Genomic DNA, 20,388 nt, shown 5'->3' on the forward strand with positions numbered 1-20,388 from the left:
GAAAAGAAACTTTGTGTTCCCAAAAAGCTAGGTGAAAGACGGCTTTCACACACTTATCTCTCAGAACTGAGCATGTGGAGAGTCGTTCATTCATCTAGCACAAAGGGAACGGGTTGCAGGAGTAACTTTCACTCTGTTTCTCAGTCTGTTTCCTAGTGCCGGTTTGAAGTTCCTGCAGTTTTCACTGTAAAACCGAGTTGGAGCTAGTACCTCCCCATATATATGTATGGAGAGGTGTTTGCAACTGAAAAGAAACTTTGTGTTCCCAACAAGCTAGGTGAAGGATGGCTTTCACACACACTTATCTCTCAGAACTGAGCAAGTGGAGAGACGTTCGTTCATCTAGTACAAAGGGAACGGGTTGCAGGAGAAACTTTTACTCTGGTTTCTCAGTCTGTTTCCTAGTGCCGGTTGAAAGTTCCTGCAGTTTTCACTGTAAAACCGAGTTGGAGCTTGTACCTCCCCATATATATGTATGGATTGGAGTTTGCAACTGAAAAGAAACTTTGTGTTCCCAACAAGCTATGTGAAGGACGGCTTTCACACACACTTATCTCTCAGAACTGAGCATGTGGAGAGACGTTCGTTCATCTAGCACAAAGGGAACTGGTTGTAGGAGAAACTTTTACTCTGGTTTCTCAGTCTGTTTCCTAGTGCCGGTTTGAAGGTCCTGCAGTTTTCACTATAAAAGCGAGTTGGAGCTTGTACCTCCCCATATATATGTATGGAGTGGAGTTTGCAACTGAAAAGAAACTTTGTGTTCCCAACAAGCTAGGTGAAGGACGGCTTTCACACACACTTATCTCTCAGAACTGAGCATGTGGAGAGACGTTCGTTCATCTAGCACAAAGGGAACGGGTTGCAGGAGAAACTTTTACTCTGGTTTCTCAGTCTGTTTCCTAGTGCCGGTTGAAAGTTCCTGCAATTTTCACTGTAAAACCGAGTTGGAGCTTTTACCTCCCCATATATATGTATGGAGTGGAGTTTACAACTGAAAAGAAATTTGTGTTCCCAACAAGATAGGTGAAGGACGGCTTTGACACACACTTATCTCTCAGAACTGAGCATGTGGAGAGACGTTCGTTCATCTAGCACATAGGGAACGGTTTGCAGGAGAAACTTTTACTCTGGTTTCTCAGTCTGTTTCCTAGTGCCGGTTTGAAGTTCCTGCAGTTTTCACTGTAAAACCGAGTTGCAGCTACTACCTCCCCATATATATGTATGTAGTGGAGTTTGAAACTGAAAAGAAACTTTGCGTTCCCAACAAGCTAGGTGAAGAACGGCTTTCACACACACTTATCTCTCAGAACTGAGCATGTGGAGAGACTTTCGTTCACCTAGCACAAAGGGAACGGTTTGCAGGAGAAACTTTTACTCTGGTTTCTCAGTCTGTTTCCTAGTGCCGGTTTGAAGTTCCTGCAGTTTTCACTGTAAAACCGAGTTGGAGCTAGTACCTCCCCATATATATGTATGGAGAGGTGTTTGCAACTGAAAAGAAACTTTGTGTTCCGAACAAGCTAGGTGAAAGACGGCTTTCACACACACTTATCTCTCAGAACTGAGCAAGTGGAGAGACGTTCGTTCATCTAGTACAAAGGGAACGGGTTGCAGGAGAAACTTTTACTCTGGTTTCTCAGTCTGTTTCCTAGTGCCGGTTGAAAGTTCCTGCAGTTTTCACTATAAAACCGAGTTGGAGCTTGTACCTCCCCATATATATGTATGGATTGGAGTTTGCAACTGAAAAGAAACTTTGTGTTCCCAACAAGCTAGGTGAAGGACGGCTTTCACACACACTTATCTCTCAGAACTGAGCATGTGGAGAGACGTTCGTTCATCTAGCACAAAGGGAACGGGTTGCAGGAGAAACTTTTACTCTGGTTTTTCAGTCTGTTTCCTTGTTCCGGTTTGAAGGTCCTGCAGTTTTCACTATAAAAGCGAGTTGGAGCTTGTACCTCCCCATATATATGTATGGAGTGGAGTTGGCAACTGAAAAGAAACTTTGTGTTCCCTACAAGCTAGGTGAAGGACGGCTTTCACACACACTTATATCTCAGAACTGAGCATGTGGAGAGACTTTCGTTCATGTAGCACAAAGGGAACGGGTTGCAGGAGAAACTTTTACTCTGGTTTATCAGTCTGTTTCCTAGTGCCGGTTGAAAGTTCCTGCAGTTTTCACTGTAAAACCGAGTTGGAGCTTTTACCTCCCCATATATATGTATGGAGTGGAGTTTGCAACTGAAAAGAAACTTTGTGTTCCCAACAAGCTAGGTGAAGGACGGCTTTCACACACACTTATCTCTCAGAACTGAGCATGTGGAGAGACGTTCGTTCATCTAGCACAAAGGGAACGGGTTGCAGGAGAAACTTTTACTCTGGTTTCTCAGTCTGTTTCCTAGTGCCGTTTTGAAGTTCCTGCAGTTTTCACTGTAAAACCGAGTTGGAGCTTTTACATCCCCATATATATTTATGGAGTGGAGTTTGCAACTGAAAAGAAACTTTGTGTTCCCAACAAGCTAGGTGAAGGACGGCTTTCACACACACTTATCTCTCAGAACTGAGCATGTGGAGAGACGTTCGTTCATTTAGCACAAAGGGAACGGGTTGCAGGAGAAACTTTTACTCTGGTTTCTCAGTCTGTTTCCTAGTGCCGGTTTGAAGTTCCTGCAGTTTTCACTGTAAAACCGAGTTGGAGCTAGTACCTCCCCATATATATGTATGGAGTGGAGTTTACAACTGAAAAGAAATTTGTGTTCCCAACAAGATAGGTGAAGGACGGCTTTCACACACACTTATCTCTCAGAACTGAGCATGTGGAGAGACGTTCGTTCATCTAGCACTTAGGGAACGGTTTGCAGGAGAAACTTTTACTCTGGTTTCTCAGTCTGTTTCCTAGTGCCGGTTTGAAGTTCCTGCAGTTTTCACTGTAAAACCGAGTTGGAGCTACTACCTCCCCATATATATGTATGTAGTGGAGTTTGCAACTGAAAAGAAACTTTGTGTTCCCAACAAGCTAGGTGAAGGACGGCTTTCACACACACTTATCTCTCAGAACTGAGCATGTGGAGAGACTTTCGTTCACCTAGCACAAAGGGAACGGGTTGCAGGAGAAACTTTTACTCTGGTATCTCAGTCTGTTTCCTAGTGCCGGTTTGAAGTTCCTGCAGTTTTCACTGTAAAACCGAGTTGGAGCTAGTACCACCCCATATATTTGTATGGAGAGGTGTTTGCAACTGAAAAGAAACTTTGTGTTCCGAACAAGCTAGGTGAAAGACGGCTTTTACACACACTTATCTCTCAGAACTGAGCAAGTGGAGAGACGTTCGTTCATCTAGTACAAAGGGAACGGGTTGCAGGAGAAACTTTTATTCTGGTTTCTCAGTCTGTTTCCTAGTGCCGGTTGATAGTTCCTGCAGTTTTCACTGTAAAACCGAGTTGGAGCTTGTACCTTCCCATATATATGTATGGATTGGAGTTTGCAACTGAAAAGAAACTTTGTGTTCCCAACAAGCTAGGTGAAGGACGGCTTTCACACACACTTATCTCTCAGAACTGAGCATGTGGAGAGACGTTCGTTCATATAGCACAAAGGGAACGGGTTGCAGGAGAAACTTTTACACTGGTTTTTCAGTCTGTTTCCTAGTTCCGGTTTGAAGGTCCTGCAGTTTTCACTATAAAAGCGAGTTGGAGCTTGTACCTCCCCATATATATGTATGGAGTGGAGTTTGCAACTGAAAAGAAACTTTGTGTTCCCAACAAGCTAGGTGAAGGACGGCTTTCACACACACTTATATCTCAGAACTGAGCATGTGGAGAGACTTTCGTTCATCTAGCACAAAGGGAACGGGTTGAAGGAGAAACTTTTACTCTGGTTTCTCAGTCTGTTTCCTAGTGCCGGTTGAAAGTTCCTGCATTTTTCACTGTAAAACCGAGTTGGAGCTTTTACCTCCCCATATATATGTATGGAGTGGAGTTTGCAACTTAAAAGAAACTTTGTGTTCCCAACAAGCTAGGTGAAGGACGGCTTTCACACACACTTATCTCTCAGAACTGAGCATGTGGAGAGACGTTCGTTCATCTAGTACAAAGGGAACGGGTTGCAGGAGAAACTTTTACTCTGGTTTCTTAGTCTGTTTCCTAGTGCCGGTTGAAAGTTCCTGCAGTTTTCACTGTAAAACCGAGTTGGAGCTTGTACCTCCCCATATATATGTATGGATTGGAGTTTGCAACTGAAAAGAAACTTTGTGTTCCCAACAAGCTAGGTGAAGGACGGCTTTCACACACACTTATCTCTCAGAACTGAGCATGTGGAGAGACGTTCGTTCATCTAGCACAAAGGGAACGGGTTGCAGGAGAAACTTTTACTCTGGTTTTTCAGTCTGTTTCCTTGTTCCGGTTTGAAGGTCCTGCAGTTTTCACTATAAAAGCGAGTTGGAGCTTGTACCTCCCCATATATATGTATGGAGTGGAGTTTGCAACTGAAAAGAAACTTTGTGTTCCCTACAAGCTAGGTGAAGGACGGCTTTCACACACACTTATATCTCAGAACTGAGCATGTGGAGAGACTTTCGTTCATGTAGCACAAAGGGAACGGGTTGCAGGAGAAACTTTTACTCTGGTTTATCAGTCTGTTTCCTAGTGCCGGTTGAAAGTTCCTGCAGTTTTCACTGTAAAACCGAGTTGGAGCTTTTACCTCCCCATATATATGTATGGAGTGGAGTTTGCACCTGAAAAGAAACTTTGTGTTCCCAACAAGCTAGGTGAAGGACGGCTTTCACACACACTTATCTCTCAGAACTGAGCATGTGGAGAGACGTTCGTTCATCTAGCACAAAGGGAACGGGTTGCAGGAGAAACTTTTACTCTGGTTTCTCAGTCTGTTTCCTAGTGCCGTTTTGAAGTTCCTGCAGTTTTCACTGTAAAACCGAGTTGGAGCTTTTACATCCCCATATATATTTATGGAGTGGAGTTTGCAACTGAAAAGAAACTTTGTGTTCCCAACAAGCTAGGTGAAGGACGGCTTTCACACACACTTATCTCTCAGAACTGAGCATGTGGAGAGACGTTCGTTCATTTAGCACAAAGGGAACGGGTTGCAGGAGAAACTTTTACTCTGGTTTCTCAGTCTGTTTCCTAGTGCCGGTTTGAAGTTCCTGCAGTTTTCACTGTAAAACCGAGTTGGAGCTAGTACCTCCCCATATATATGTATGGAGTGGAGTTTACAACTGAAAAGAAATTTGTGTTCCCAACAAGATAGGTGAAGGACGGCTTTCACACACACTTATCTCTCAGAACTGAGCATGTGGAGAGACGTTCGTTCATCTAGCACATAGGGAACGGTTTGCAGGAGAAACTTTTACTCTGGTTTCTCAGTCTGTTTCCTAGTGCCGGTTTGAAGTTCCTGCAGTTTTCACTGTAAAACCGAGTTGGAGCTACTACCTCCCCATATATATGTATGTAGTGGAGTTTGCAACTGAAAAGAAACTTTGTGTTCCCAACAAGCTAGGTGAAGGACGGCTTTCACACACACTTATCTCTCAGAACTGAGCATGTGGAGAGACTTTCGTTCACCTAGCACAAAGGGAACGGGTTGCAGGAGAAACTTTTACTCTGGTTTCTCAGTCTGTTTCCTAGTGCCGGTTTGAAGTTCCTGCAGTTTTCACTGTAAAACCGAGTTGGAGCTAGTACCACCCCATATATATGTATGGAGAGGTGTTTGCAACTGAAAAGAAACTTTGTGTTCCGAACAAGCTAGGTGAAAGACGGCTTTTACACACACTTATCTCTCAGAACTGAGCAAGTGGAGAGACGTTCGTTCATCTAGTACAAAGGGAACGGGTTGCAGGAGAAACTTTTATTCTGGTTTCTCAGTCTGTTTCCTAGTGCCGGTTGAAAGTTCCTGCAGTTTTCACTGTAAAACCGAGTTGGAGCTTGTACCTTCCCATATATATGTATGGATTGGAGTTTGCAACTGAAAAGAAACTTTGTGTTCCCAACAAGCTAGGTGAAGGACGGCTTTCACACACACTTATCTCTCAGAACTGAGCATGTGGAGAGACGTTCGTTCATATAGCACAAAGGGAACGGGTTGCAGGAGAAACTTTTACACTGGTTTTTCAGTCTGTTTCCTAGTTCCGGTTTGAAGGTCCTGCAGTTTTCACTATAAAAGCGAGTTGGAGCTTGTACCTCCCCATATATATGTATGGAGTGGAGTTTGCAACTGAAAAGAAACTTTGTGTTCCCTACAAGCTAGGTGAAGGACGGCTTTCACACACACTTATATCTCAGAACTGAGCATGTGGAGAGACTTTCGTTCATGTAGCACAAAGGGAACGGGTTGCAGGAGAAACTTTTACTCTGGTTTATCAGTCTGTTTCCTAGTGCCGGTTGAAAGTTCCTGCAGTTTTCACTGTAAAACCGAGTTGGAGCTTTTACCTCCCCATATATATGTATGGAGTGGAGTTTGCAACTGAAAAGAAACTTTGTGTTCCCAACAAGCTAGGTGAAGGACGGCTTTCACACACACTTATCTCTCAGAACTGAGCATGTGGAGAGACGTTCGTTCATCTAGCACAAAGGGAACGGGTTGCAGGAGAAACTTTTACTCTGGTTTCTCAGTCTGTTTCCTAGTGCCGTTTTGAAGTTCCTGCAGTTTTCACTGTAAAACCGAGTTGGAGCTTTTACATCCCCATATATATTTATGGAGTGGAGTTTGCAACTGAAAAGAAACTTTGTGTTCCCAACAAGCTAGGTGAAGGACGGCTTTCACACACACTTATCTCTCAGAACTGAGCATGTGGAGAGACGTTCGTTCATTTAGCACAAAGGGAACGGGTTGCAGGAGAAACTTTTACTCTGGTTTCTCAGTCTGTTTCCTAGTGCCGGTTTGAAGTTCCTGCAGTTTTCACTGTAAAACCGAGTTGGAGCTAGTACCTCCCCATATATATGTATGGAGTGGAGTTTACAACTGAAAAGAAATTTGTGTTCCCAACAAGATAGGTGAAGGACGGCTTTCACACACACTTATCTCTCAGAACTGAGCATGTGGAGAGACGTTCGTTCATCTAGCACATAGGGAACGGTTTGCAGGAGAAACTTTTACTCTGGTTTCTCAGTCTGTTTCCTAGTGCCGGTTTGAAGTTCCTGCAGTTTTCACTGTAAAACCGAGTTGGAGCTACTACCTCCCCATATATATGTATGTAGTGGAGTTTGCAACTGAAAAGAAACTTTGTGTTCCCAACAAGCTAGGTGAAGGACGGCTTTCACACACACTTATCTCTCAGAACTGAGCATGTGGAGAGACTTTCGTTCACCTAGCACAAAGGGATCGGGTTGCAGGAGAAACTTTTACTCTGGTTTCTCAGTCTGTTTCCTAGTGCCGGTTTGAAGTTCCTGCAGTTTTCACTGTAAAACCGAGTTGGAGCTAGTACCACCCCATATATATGTATGGAGAGGTGTTTGCAACTGAAAAGAAACTTTGTGTTCCGAACAAGCTAGGTGAAAGACGGCTTTTACACACACTTATCTCTCAGAACTGAGCAAGTGGAGAGACGTTCGTTCATCTAGTACAAAGGGAACGGGTTGCAGGAGAAACTTTTATTCTGGTTTCTCAGTCTGTTTCCTAGTGCCGGTTGAAAGTTCCTGCAGTTTTCACTGTAAAACCGAGTTGGAGCTTGTACCTTCCCATATATATGTATGGATTGGAGTTTGCAACTGAAAAGAAACTTTGTGTTCCCAACAAGCTAGGTGAAGGACGGCTTTCACACACACTTATCTCTCAGAACTGAGCATGTGGAGAGACGTTCGTTCATATAGCACAAAGGGAACGGGTTGCAGGAGAAACTTTTACACTGGTTTTTCAGTCTGTTTCCTAGTTCCGGTTTGAAGGTCCTGCAGTTTTCACTATAAAAGCGAGTTGGAGCTTGTACCTCCCCATATATATGTATGGAGTGGAGTTTGCAACTGAAAAGAAACTTTGTGTTCCCAACAAGCTAGGTGAAGGACGGCTTTCACACACACTTATATCTCAGAACTGAGCATGTGGAGAGACTTTCGTTCATCTAGCACAAAGGGAACGGGTTGAAGGAGAAACTTTTACTCTGGTTTCTCAGTCTGTTTCCTAGTGCCGGTTGAAAGTTCCTGCAGTTTTCACTGTAAAACCGAGTTGGAGCTTTTACCTCCCCATATATATGTATGGAGTGGAGTTTGCAACTGAAAAGAAACTTTGTGTTCCCAACAAGCTAGGTGAAGGACGGCTTTCACACACACTTATCTCTCAGAACTGAGCATGTGGAGAGACGTTCGTTCATCTAGCACAAAGGGAACGGGTTGCAGGAGAAACTTTTACTCTGGTTTCTCAGTCTGTTTCCTAGTGCCGTTTTGAAGTTCCTGCAGTTTTCACTGTAAAACCGAGTTGGAGCTAGTACCTCCCCATATATATGTATGGAGTGGAGTTTACAACTGAAAAGAAACTTTGTGTTCCCAACAAGATAGGTGAAGGACGGCTTTCACACACACTTATCTCTCAGAACTGAGCATGTGGAGAGACGTTCGTTCATTTAGCACATAGGGAACGGTTTGCAGGAGAAACTTTTACTCTGGTTTCTCAGTCTGTTTCCTAGTGCCGGTTTGAAGTTCCTGCAGTTTTCACTGTAAAACCGAGTTGGAGCTACTACCTCCCCATATATATGTATGGAGTGGAGTTTGCAACTGAAAAGAAACTTTGTGTTCCCAACAAGCTAGGTGAAGTACGGCTTTCACACACACTTATCTCTCAGAACTGAGCATGTGGAGAGACGTTCGTTCACATAGCACAAATGGAACGGGTTGCAGGAGAAACTTTTACTCTGGTTTCTCAGTCTGTTTCCTAGTGCCGGTTTGAAGTTCCTGCAGTTTTCACTGTAAAACCGAGTTATAGCTAGTACCTCCCCATATATATGTATGGATTGGAGTTTGCAACTGAAAAGAAACTTTGTGTTCCCAACAAGCTAGGTGAAGGACGGCTTTCACACACACTTATCTCTCAGAACTGAGCATGTGGATAGACGTTCATTCATCTAGCACAAAGGGAACGGGTTGCAGGAGAAACTTTTACTCTGGTTTCTCATTCTTTTTCCTAGTGCCGGTTTGAAGTTCCTGCAGTTTTCACTGTAAAACCGAGTTGGAACTAGTACCTCCCCATATATATGTATGGAGTGGAGTTTGCAACTGAAAAGAAACTTTGTGTTCCCAACAAGCTAGGTGAAGGACGGCTCTCACACACACTTATCTCTCAGAACAGAACATGTGGAGAGACGTTCGTTCATCTAGCACAAAGGGAACGGGTTGCAGGAGAAACTTTCTCTCTGTTTCTCAGTCTGTTTCCTAGTGCCGGTTTGAAGTTCCTGCAGTTTTCACTGTAAAACCGAGTTGGAGCTAGTACCTCCCCATATATATGTATGGAGTGGAGTTTGCAACTGAAAAGAAACTTTGTGTTCCCAAAAAGCTAGGTGAAGGACGGCTTTCACACACACTTTTCTCTCAGAACTGAGCATGTGGAGAGTCGTTCGTTCATCTAACACAAAGGGAACGGGTTACAGGGGAAACTTTTACTCTGGTTTCTCAGTCTGTTTCCTAGTGCCGGTTGAAAGTTCCTGCAGTTTTCACTGTAAAATCGAGTTGGAGCTTGTACCTCCCCATATATATGTATGGATTGGAGTTCGCAACTGAAAAGAAACTTTGTGTTCCCAACAAGCTAGGTGAAGGACGGCTTTCACACACACTTATCTCTCAGAACTGAGCATGTGGAGAGACGTTCGTTCATCTAGCACAAAGGGAACGGGTTGCAGGAGAAACTTTTACTCTGGTTTCTCAGTCTGTTTCCTAGTGCCGGTTTGAAGGTCCTGCAGTTTTCACTTTAAAAGCGAGTTGGAGCTTGTACCTCCCCATATATATGTATGGAGTGGAGTTTGCAACTGAAAAGAAACTTTGTGTTCCCAACAAGCTAGGAGAAGGACGGCTTTCACACACACTTATCTCTCAGAACTGAGCATGTGGAGAGACGTTCGTTCATCTAGCACAAAGGGAACGGGTTGCAGGAGAAACTTTTACTCTGGTTTCTCAGTGTGTTTCCTAGTGCCGGTTGAAAGTTCCTGCAGTTTTCACTGTAAAACCGAGTTGGAGCTTTTACCTCCCCATATATATGTATGGAGTGGAGTTTGCAACTGAAAAGAAACTTTGTGTTCCCAACAAGCTAGGTGAAGGACGGCTTTCACACACACTTATCTCTCAGAACTGAGCATGTGGAGAGACGTTCGTTCATCTAGCACAAAGGGAACGGGTTGCAGGAGAAACTTTTACTCTGGTTTCTCAGTCTGTTTCCTAGTGCCGTTTTGAAGTTCCTGCAGTTTTCACTGTAAAACCGAGTTGGAGCTAGTACCTCCCCATATATATGTATGGAGTGGAGTTTACAACTGAAAAGAAACTTTGTGTTCCCAACAAGATAGGTGAAGGACGGCTTTCACACACACTTATCTCTCAGAACTGAGCATGTGGAGAGACGTTCGTTCATTTAGCACATAGGGAACGGTTTGCAGGAGAAACTTTTACTCTGGTTTCTCAGTCTGTTTCCTAGTGCCGGTTTGAAGTTCCTGCAGTTTTCACTGTAAAACCGAGTTGGAGCTACTACCTCCCCATATATATGTATGGAGTGGAGTTTGCAACTGAAAAGAAACTTTGTGTTCCCAACAAGCTAGGTGAAGGACGGCTTTCACACACACTTATCTCTCAGAACTGAGCATGTGGAGAGACGTTCGTTCACATAGCACAAATGGAACGGGTTGCAGGAGAAACTTTTACTCTGGTTTCTCAGTCTGTTTCCTAGTGCCGGTTTGAAGTTCCTGCAGTTTTCACTGTAAAACCGAGTTATAGCTAGTACCTCCCCATATATATGTATGGAGTGGAGTTTGCAACTGAAAAGAAACTTTGTGTTCCCAACAAGCTAGGTGAAGTACGGCTTTCACACACACTTATCACTCAGAACTGAGCATGTGGATAGACGTTCATTCATCTAGCACAAAGGGAACGGGTTGCAGGAGAAACTTTTACTCTGGTTTCTCATTCTTTTTCCTAGTGCCGGTTTGAAGTTCCTGCAGTTTTCACTGTAAAACCGAGTTGGAACTAGTACCTCCCCATATATATGTATGGAGTGGAGTTTGCAACTGAAAAGAAACTTTGTGTTCCCAACAAGCTAGGTGAAGGACGGCTCTCACACACACTTATCTCTCAGAACAGAACATGTGGAGAGACGTTCGTTCATCTAGCACAAAGGGAACGGGTTGCAGGAGAAACTTTCTCTCTGTTTCTCAGTCTGTTTCCTAGTGCCGGTTTGAAGTTCCTGCAGTTTTCACTGTAAAACCGAGTTGGAGCTAGTACCTCCCCATATATATGTATGGAGTGGAGTTTGCAACTGAAAAGAAACTTTGTGTTCCCAACAAGCTAGGTGAAGGACGGCTTTCACACACACTTATCTCTCAGAACTGAGCATGTGGAGAGACGTTCGTTCATCTAGCACAAAGGGAACGGGTTGCAGGAGAAACTTTTACTCTGGTTTCTCAGTCTGTTTCCTAGTGCCGTTTTGAAGTTCCTGCAGTTTTCACTGTAAAACCGAGTTGGAGCTAGTACCTCCCCATATATATGTATGGAGTGGAGTTTACAACTGAAAAGAAACTTTGTGTTCCAAACAAGCTAGGTGAAGGACGGCTTTCACACACACTTACCTCTCAGAACTGAGCATGTGGAGAGACGTTCGTTCATCTAGCACATAGGGAACGGTTTGCAGGAGAAACTTTTACTCTGGTTTCTCAGTCTGTTTCCTAGTGCCGGTTTGAAGTTCCTGCAGTTTTCACTGTAAAACCGATTTGGAGCTACTACCTCCCCATATATATGTATGGAGTGGAGTTTGCAACTGAAAAGAAACTTTGTGTTCCCAACAAGCTAGGTGAAGGACGGCTTTCACACACACTTATCTCTCAGAACTGAGCATGTGGAGAGACGTTCGTTCACCTAGCACAAAGGGAACGGGTTGCATGAGAAACTTTTACTGTGGTTTCTCAGTCTGTTTCCTAGTGCCGGTTTGAAGTTCCTGCAGTTTTCACTGTAAAACCGAGTTGGAGCTAGTACCTCCCCATATATATGTATGGAGTGGAGTTTGCAACTGAAAAGAAACTTTGTGTTCCAAACAAGCTAGGTGAAGGACGGCTTTCACACACACTTATCTCTCAGAACTGAGCATGTGGAGAGTCGTTCGTTCATCTAGCACAAAGGGAACGGGTTGCAGGAGAAACTTTTACTCTGGTTTCTCATTCTTTTTCCTAGTGCCGGTTTGAAGTTCCTGCAGTTTTCACTGTAAAACCGAGTTGGAACTAGTACCTCCCCATATATATGTATGGAGTGGAGTTTGCAACTGAAAAGAAACTTTGTGTTCCCAACAAGCTAGGTGAAGGACGGCTCTCACACACACTTATCTCTCAGAACTGAGCATGTGGAGAGGCGTTCGTTCATCTAGCATAAAGGGAACGGGTTGCAGGGAAACATTTACTCTGGTTTCTCAGTCTGTTTCCTAGTGCCGGTTTGAAGTTCCTGCAGTTTTCACTGTAAAACCGAGTTGGAGCTAGTACCTCCCCATATATATGTATGGAGTGGAGTTTGCAACTGAAAAGAAACTTTGTGTTCCCAACAAGCTAGGTGAAGGACGGCTCTCACACACACTTATCTCTCAGAACCGAACATGTGGAGAGACGTTCGTTCATCTAGCACAAAGGGAACGGGTTGCAGGAGAAACTTTCACTCTGTTTCTCAGTCTGTTTCCTAGTGCCGGTTTGAAGTTCCTGCAGTTTTCACTGTAAAACCGAGTTGGAGCTAGTACCTCCCCATATATATGTATGGAGTGGAGTTTGCAACTGAAAAGAAACTTTGTGTTCCGAACAAGCTAGGTGAAGAACAGCTTTCACACACACTTATCTCTCAGAACTGAGCATGTGGAGAGACGTTCGTTCATCTAGCACAAAGGGAACGGGTTGCAGGAGAAACTTTTACTCTGGTTTCTCAGTCTGTTTCCTAGTGCCGGTTTGAAGTTCCTGCAGTTTTCACTGTAAAACCGGTTTGGAGCTAGTACCTCCCCATATATATGTATGGAGTGGAGTTTGCAACTGAAAAGAAAATTTGTGTTCCCAACAAGCTAGGTGAAGGACGGCTTTCACACACCTATCTCTCAGAACTGAGCATGTGGAGAATCGTTCGTTCATCTAGCACAAAGGGAACGGGTTGCAGGAGAAACTTTCACTCTGTTTCTCAGTCTGTTTCCTAGTGCCGGTTTGAAGTTCCTGCAGTTTTCACTGTAAAACCGAGTTGGAGCTAGTACTTCCCCATATATATGTATGGAGTGGAGTTTGCAACTGAAAAGAAACTTTGTGTTCCCAACAAGCTAGGTGAAGGACGGCTTTCACACACCTATCTCTCAGAACTGAGCATGTGGAGAATCGTTCGTTCATCTAGCACAAAGGGAACGGGTTGCAGGAGAAACTTTCACTCTGTTTCTCAGTCTGTTTCCTAGTGCCGGTTTGAAGTTCCTGCAGTTTTCACTGTAAAACCGAGTTGGATCTAGTACCTCCCCATATATATGTATGGAGTGGAGTTTGCAACTGAAAAGAAACTTTGTGTTCCCAACAAGCTAGGTGAAGGACGGCTCTCACACACACTTATCTCTCAGAACTGAACATGTGGAGAGACGTTCGTTCATCTAGCACAAAGGGAACGGGTTGCAGGAGAAACTTTCACTCTGTTTCTCAGTCTGTTTCCTAGTGCCGGTTTGAAATTCCTGCAGTTTTCACTGTAAAACCGAGTTGGAGCTTGTACCTCCCCATATATATGTATGGAGTGGAGTTTGCAACTGAAAAGAAACTTTGTGTTCCCAACAAGCTAGGTGAAGGACGGCTCTCACACACACTTATCTCTCAGAACTGAACATGTGGAGAGACGTTCGTTCATCTAGCACAAAGGGAACGGGTTGCAGGAGAAACTTTTACTCTGGTTTCTCAGTCTGTTTCCTAGTGCCGGTTTGAAGTTCCTGCAGTTTTCACTGTAAAACCGGTTTGGAGCTAGTACCTCCCCATATATATGTATGGAGTGGAGTTTGCAACTGAAAAGAAACTTTGTGTTCCCAACAAGCTAGGTGAAGGACGGCTTTCACACACCTATCTCTCAGAACTGAGCATGTGGAGAATCGTTCGTTCATCTAGCACAAAGGGAACGGGTTGCAGGAGAAACTTTCACTCTGTTTCTCAGTCTGTTTCCTAGTGCCGGTTTGAAGTTCCTGCAGTTTTCACTGTAAAACCGAGTTGGAGCTAGTACCTCCCCATATATATGTATGGAGTGGAGTTTGCAACTGAAAAGAAACTTTGTGTTCCCAACAAGCTAGGTGAAGGACGGCTTTCACACACCTATCTCTCAGAACTGAGCATGTGGAGAATCGTTCGTTCATCTAGCACAAAGGGAACGGGTTGCAGCAGAAATTTTCACTCTGTTTCTCAGTCTGTTTCCTAGTGCCGGTTTGAAGTTCCTGCAGTTTTCCCTGTAAAACCGAGTTGGAGCTAGTACCTCCCCATATATATGTATGGAGTGGAGTTTGCAACTGAAAAGAAACTTTGTGTTCCCAACAAGCTAGGTGAAGGACGGCTCTCACACACACTTATCTCTCAGAACTGAGCATGTGGAGAGACGTTCGTTCATCTAGCACAAAGGGAAAAGGTTGCAGGAGAAACTTTTACTCTGGTTTCTCAGTCTGTTTCCTAGTGCCGGTTTGAAGTTCCTGCAGTTTTCACTGTAAAACCGGGTTGGAGCTAGTACCTCCCCATATATATGTATGGAGTGGAGTTTGCAACTGAAAAGAAACTTTGTGTTCCCAACAAGCTAGGTGAAAGGCGGCTTTCACACACTTATCTCTCAGAACTGAGCATGTGGAGAGTCGTTCGTTCATCTAGCACAAAGGGAACGGGTTGCAGGAGAAACTTTCACTCTGTTTCTCAGTCTGTTTCCTAGTGCCGGTTTGAAGTTCCTGCAGTTTTCACTGTAAAAACGAGTTGGAGCTAGTTCCTCCCCATATGTATGTATGGAGAGGTGTTTGCAACTGAAAAGAAACTTTGTGTTCCCAACAAGCTATTTGAAGGACGGCTTTCACACACACTTATCTCTCAGAACTGAGCATGTGGAGAGACGTTCCTTCATCTAGCACAAAGGGAACGGGTTGCAGGAGAAACTTTTACTCTGGTTTCTCAGTCTTTTTCCTAGTGCCGGTTTGAAGTTCCTGCAGTTTTCACTGTAAAACCGAGTTGGAGCTAGTACCTCCCCATATATATGTATGGAGTGGAGTTTGCAACTGAAAAGAAACTTTGTGTTCCCAACAAGCTAGGTGAAGGACGGCTTTCACACACACTTATCTCTCAGAACTGAGCATGTGGAGAGACTTTCGTTCCTCTAGCACAAAGGGAACGGGTTGCAGGAGAAACTTTTACTCTGGTTTCTCAGTCTGTTTCCTAGTGCCGGTTTGAAGTTCCTGCAGTTTTCACTGTAAAACCGAGTTGGAGCTAGTCCCTACCCATATATATATATGGAGTGGAGTTTGCAACTGAAAAGAAACTTTGTGTTCCCAACAAGCTAGGTTAAGGACGGCTTTCACACACACTTATCTCAGAACTGAGCATGTGGAGAGACGTTCGTTCATCTAGCACAAAGGGAAGGGGTTGCAGGGGAAACATATACTCTTGTTTCTCAGTCTGTTTCCTAGTGCCGGTTTGAAGTTCCTGCAGTTTTCACTGTAAAACCGAGTTGGAGCTAGTACCTCCCCATATAATGTATGGAGTAGAGTTTGCAACTGAAAAGAAACTTTGTGTTCCCAACAAGCTAGGTGAAGGACGGCTTTCACACACAATTATCTCTCAGAACTGAGCATGTGGAGAGACGTTCGTTCACCAAGCACAAAGGGAACGGGTTGCAGGAGAAACTTTTACTCTGGTTTCTCAGTCTGTTTCCTAGTGCCGGTTTGAAGTTCCTGCAGTTTTCACTGTAAAACAGAGTTGGAGCTAGTACCTCCCCATATATATGTATGGAGTGGAGTTTGCAACTGAAAAGAAACTTTGTGTTCCCAACAAGCTAGGTTAAGGACGGCTCTCACACACACTTATCTCTCAGAACTGAACATGTGGAGAGACGTTCGTTCATCTAGCATAAAGGGAACGGGTTGCAGGGAAACATTTACTCTGGTTTCTCAGTCTGTTTCCTAGTGCCGGTTTGAAGTTCCTGCAGTTTTCACTGTAAAACCGAGTTGGAGCTTGTACCTCCCCATATATATGTATGGAGTGGAGTTTGCAACTGAAAAGAAACTTTGTGTTCCCAACAAGCTAGGTGAAGGACGGCTCTCACACACACTTATCTCTCAGAACTGAACATGTGGAGAGACGTTCGTTCATCTAGCACAAAGGGAACGGGTTGCAGGAGAAACTTTTACTCTGGTTTCTCAGTCTGTTTCCTAGTGCCGGTTTGAAGTTCCTGCAGTTTTCACTGTAAAACCGAGTTGGAGCTAGTACCTCCCCATATATATGTATGGAGTGGAGTTTGCAACTGAAAAGAAACTTTGTGTTCCCAACAAGCTAGGTGAAGGACGGCTTTCACACACCTATCTCTCAGAACTGAGCATGTGGAGAATCGTTCGTTCATCTAGCACAAAGGGAACGGGTTGCAGGAGAAACTTTCACTCTGTTTCTCAGTCTGTTTCCTAGTGCCGGTTTGAAGTTCCTGCAGTTTTCACTGTAAAACCGAGTTGGAGCTAGTACCTCCCCATATATATGTATGGAGTGGAGTTTGCAACTGAAAAGAAACTTTGTGTTCCCAACAAGCTAGGTGAAGGACGGCTTTCACACACACTTATCTCAGAACTGAGCATGTGGAGAATCGTTCGTTCATCTAGCACAAAGGGAACGGGTTGCAGGAGAAACTTTCACTCTGTTTCTCAGTCTGTTTCCTAGTGCCGGTTTGAAGTTCCTGCAGTTTTCACTGTAAAACCGAGTTGGAGCTAGTACCTCCCCATATATATGTATGGAGTGGAGTTTGCAACTGAAAAGAAACTTTGTGTTCCCAACAAGCTAGGTGAAGGACGGCTCTCACACACACTTATCTCTCAGAACTGAACATGTGGAGAGACGTTCGTTCATCTAGCACAAAGGGAACGGTTTGCAGGAGAAACTTTCTCTCTGTTTCTCAGTCTGTTTCCTAGTGCCGGTTTGAAGTTCCTGCAGTTTTCACTGTAAAACCGAGTTGGAGCTTGTACCTCCCCATATATATGTATGGAGTGGAGTTTGCAACTGAAAAGAAACTTTGTGTTCCCAACAAGCTAGGTGAAGGACGGCTCTCACACACACTTATCTCTCAGAACTGAACATGTGGAGGGACGTTCGTTCATCTAGCACAAAGGGAACGGGTTGCAGGAGAAACTTTTACTCTGGTTTCTCAGTCTGTTTCCTAGTGCCGGTTTGAAGTTCCTGCAGTTTTCACTGTAAAACCGAGTTGGAGCTAGTACCTCCCCATATATAAGTATGGAGTGGAGTTTGCAACTGAAAAGAAACTTTGTGTTACCAACAAGCTAGGTGAAGGACGGGTTTCACACAAATTATCTCTCAGAACTGAGCATGTGGAGAGACGTTCGTTCATCTAGCACAAAGGGAACGGGTTGCAGGAGAAACTTTTACTCTGGTTTCTCAGTCTGTTTCCTAGTGCCGGTTTGAAGGTCCAGCAGTTTTCACTATAAAAGCGAGTTGGAGCTTGTACATCCATATATATATGTATGGAGTGGAGTTTGCAACTGAAAAGAAACTTTGTGTTCCCAACAAGCTAGGTGAAGGACGGCTTTCACACACACTTATCTCTCAGAACTGAGCATGTGGAGAGACGTTCGTTCATCTAGCACAAAGGGAACGGGTTGCAGGGAAACTTTTACTCTGGTTTCTCAGTCTGTTTCCTAGTGCCGGTTGAAAGTTCCTGCAGTTTTCACTGTAAAACCGAGTTGGAGCTTTTACCTCCCCATATATATGTATGGAGTGGAGTTTGCAACTGAAAAGAAACTTTGTGTTCCCAACAAGCTAGGTGAAGGACGGCTTTCACACACACTTATCTCTCAGAACTGAGCATGTGGAGAGACGTTCGTTCACCTAGCACAAAGGGAACGGGTTGCAGGAGAAACTTTTACTCTGGTTTCTCAGTCTGTTTCCTAGTGCCGGTTTGAAGTTCCTGCAGTTTTCACTGTAAAACCGAGTTGGAGCTAGTACCTCCCCATATATATGTATGGAGTGGAGTTTGCAACTGAAAAGAAACTTTGTGTTCCCAACAAGCTAGGTGAAGGACGGCTCTCACACACACTTATCTCTCAGAACTGAACATGTGGAGAGACGTTCGTTCATCTAGCATAAAGGGAACGGGTTGCAGGGAAACATTTACTCTGGTTTCTCAGTCTGTTTCCTAGTGCCGGTTTGAAGTTCCTGCAATTTTCACTGTAAAACCGAGTTGGAGCTTGTACCTCCCCATATATATGTATGGAGTGGAGTTTGCAACTGAAAAGAAACTTTGTGTTCCCAACAAGCTAGGTGAAGGACGGCTTTCACACACACTTATCTCTCAGAACTGAACATGTGGAGAGACGTTCGTTCATCTAGCACAAAGGGAACGGGTTGCAGGAGAAACTTTTACTCTGGTTTCTCAGTCTGTTTCCTAGTGCCGGTTTGAAGTTCCTGCAGTTTTCACTGTAAAACCGGTTTGGAGCTAGTACCTCCCCATATATATGTATGGAGTGGATTTTGCAACTGAAAAGAAACTTTGTGTTCCCAACAAGCTAGGTGAAGGACGGCTTTCACACACCTATCTCTCAGAACTGAACATGTGGAGAATCGTTCGTTCATCTAGCACAAAGGGAACGGGTTGCAGGAGAAACTTTCACTCTGTTTCTCAGTCTGTTTCCTAGTGCCGGTTTGAAGTTCCTGCAGTTTTCACTGTAAAACCGAGTTGGAGCTAGTACCTCCCCATATATATGTATGGAGTGGAGTTTGCAACTGAAAAGAAACTTTGTGTTCCCAACAAGCTAGGTGAAGGACGGCTTTCACACACCTATCTCTCAGAACTGAGCATGTGGAGAATCGTTCGTTCATCTAGCACAAAGGGAACGGGTTGCAGTAGAAACTTTCACTCTGTTTCTCAGTCTGTTTCCTAGTGCCGGTTTGAAGTTCCTGCAGTTTTCACTGTAAAATCGAGTTGGAGCTAGTACCTCCCCATATATATGTATGGAATGGAGTTTACAACTGAAAAGAAACTTTGTGTTCCCAACAAGCTAGGTGAAGGACGGCTCTCACACACACTTATCTCTCAGAACTGAACATGTGGAGAGACGTTCGTTCATCTAGCACAAAGGGAACGGTTTGCAGGAGAAACTTTCACTCTGTTTCTCAGTCTGTTTCCTAGTGCCGGTTTGAAGTTCCTGCAGTTTTCACTGTAAAACCGAGTTGGAGCTTGTACCTCCCCATATATATGTATGGAGTGGAGTTTGCAACTGAAAAGAAACTTTGTGTTCCCAACAAGCTAGGTGAAGGACGGCTCTCACACACACTTATCTCTCAGAACTGAACATGTGGAGAGACGTTCGTTCATCTAGCACAAAGGGAACGGGTTGCAGGAGAAACTTTTACTCTGGTTTCTCAGTCTGTTTCCTAGTGCCGGTTTGAAGTTCCTGCAGTTTTCACTGTAAAACCGGTTTGGAGCTAGTACCTCCCCATATATATGTATGGAGTGGAGTTTGCAACTGAAAAGAAACTTTGTGTTCCCAACAAGCTAGGTGAAGGACGGCTTTCACACACCTATCTCTCAGAACTGAGCATGTGGAGAATCGTTCGTTCATCTAGCACAAAGGGAACGGGTTGCAGGAGAAACTTTCACTCTGTTTCTCAGTCTGTTTCCTAGTGCCGGTTTGAAGTTCCTGCAGTTTTCACTGTAAAACCGAGTTGGAGCTAGTACCTCCCCATATATATGTATGGAGTGGAGTTTGCAACTGAAAAGAAAATTTGTGTTCCCAACAAGCTAGGTGAAGGACGGCTTTCACACACCTATCCCTCAGAACTGAGCATGTGGAGAATCGTTCGTTCATCTAGCACAAAGGGAACGGGTTGCAGGAGAAACTTTCACTCTGTTTCTCAGTCTGTTTCCTAGTGCCGGTTTGAAGTTCCTGCAGTTTTCACTGTAAAACCGAGTTGGAGCTAGTACCTCCCCATATATATGTATGGAGTGGAGTTTGCAACTGAAAAGAAACTTTGTGTTCCCAAC

This window comes from Camelus bactrianus, unplaced genomic scaffold (genome assembly GCF_048773025.1).
Source record: "Camelus bactrianus isolate YW-2024 breed Bactrian camel unplaced genomic scaffold, ASM4877302v1 HiC_scaffold_30, whole genome shotgun sequence".
NCBI lineage: Eukaryota > Metazoa > Chordata > Mammalia > Artiodactyla > Camelidae > Camelus > Camelus bactrianus.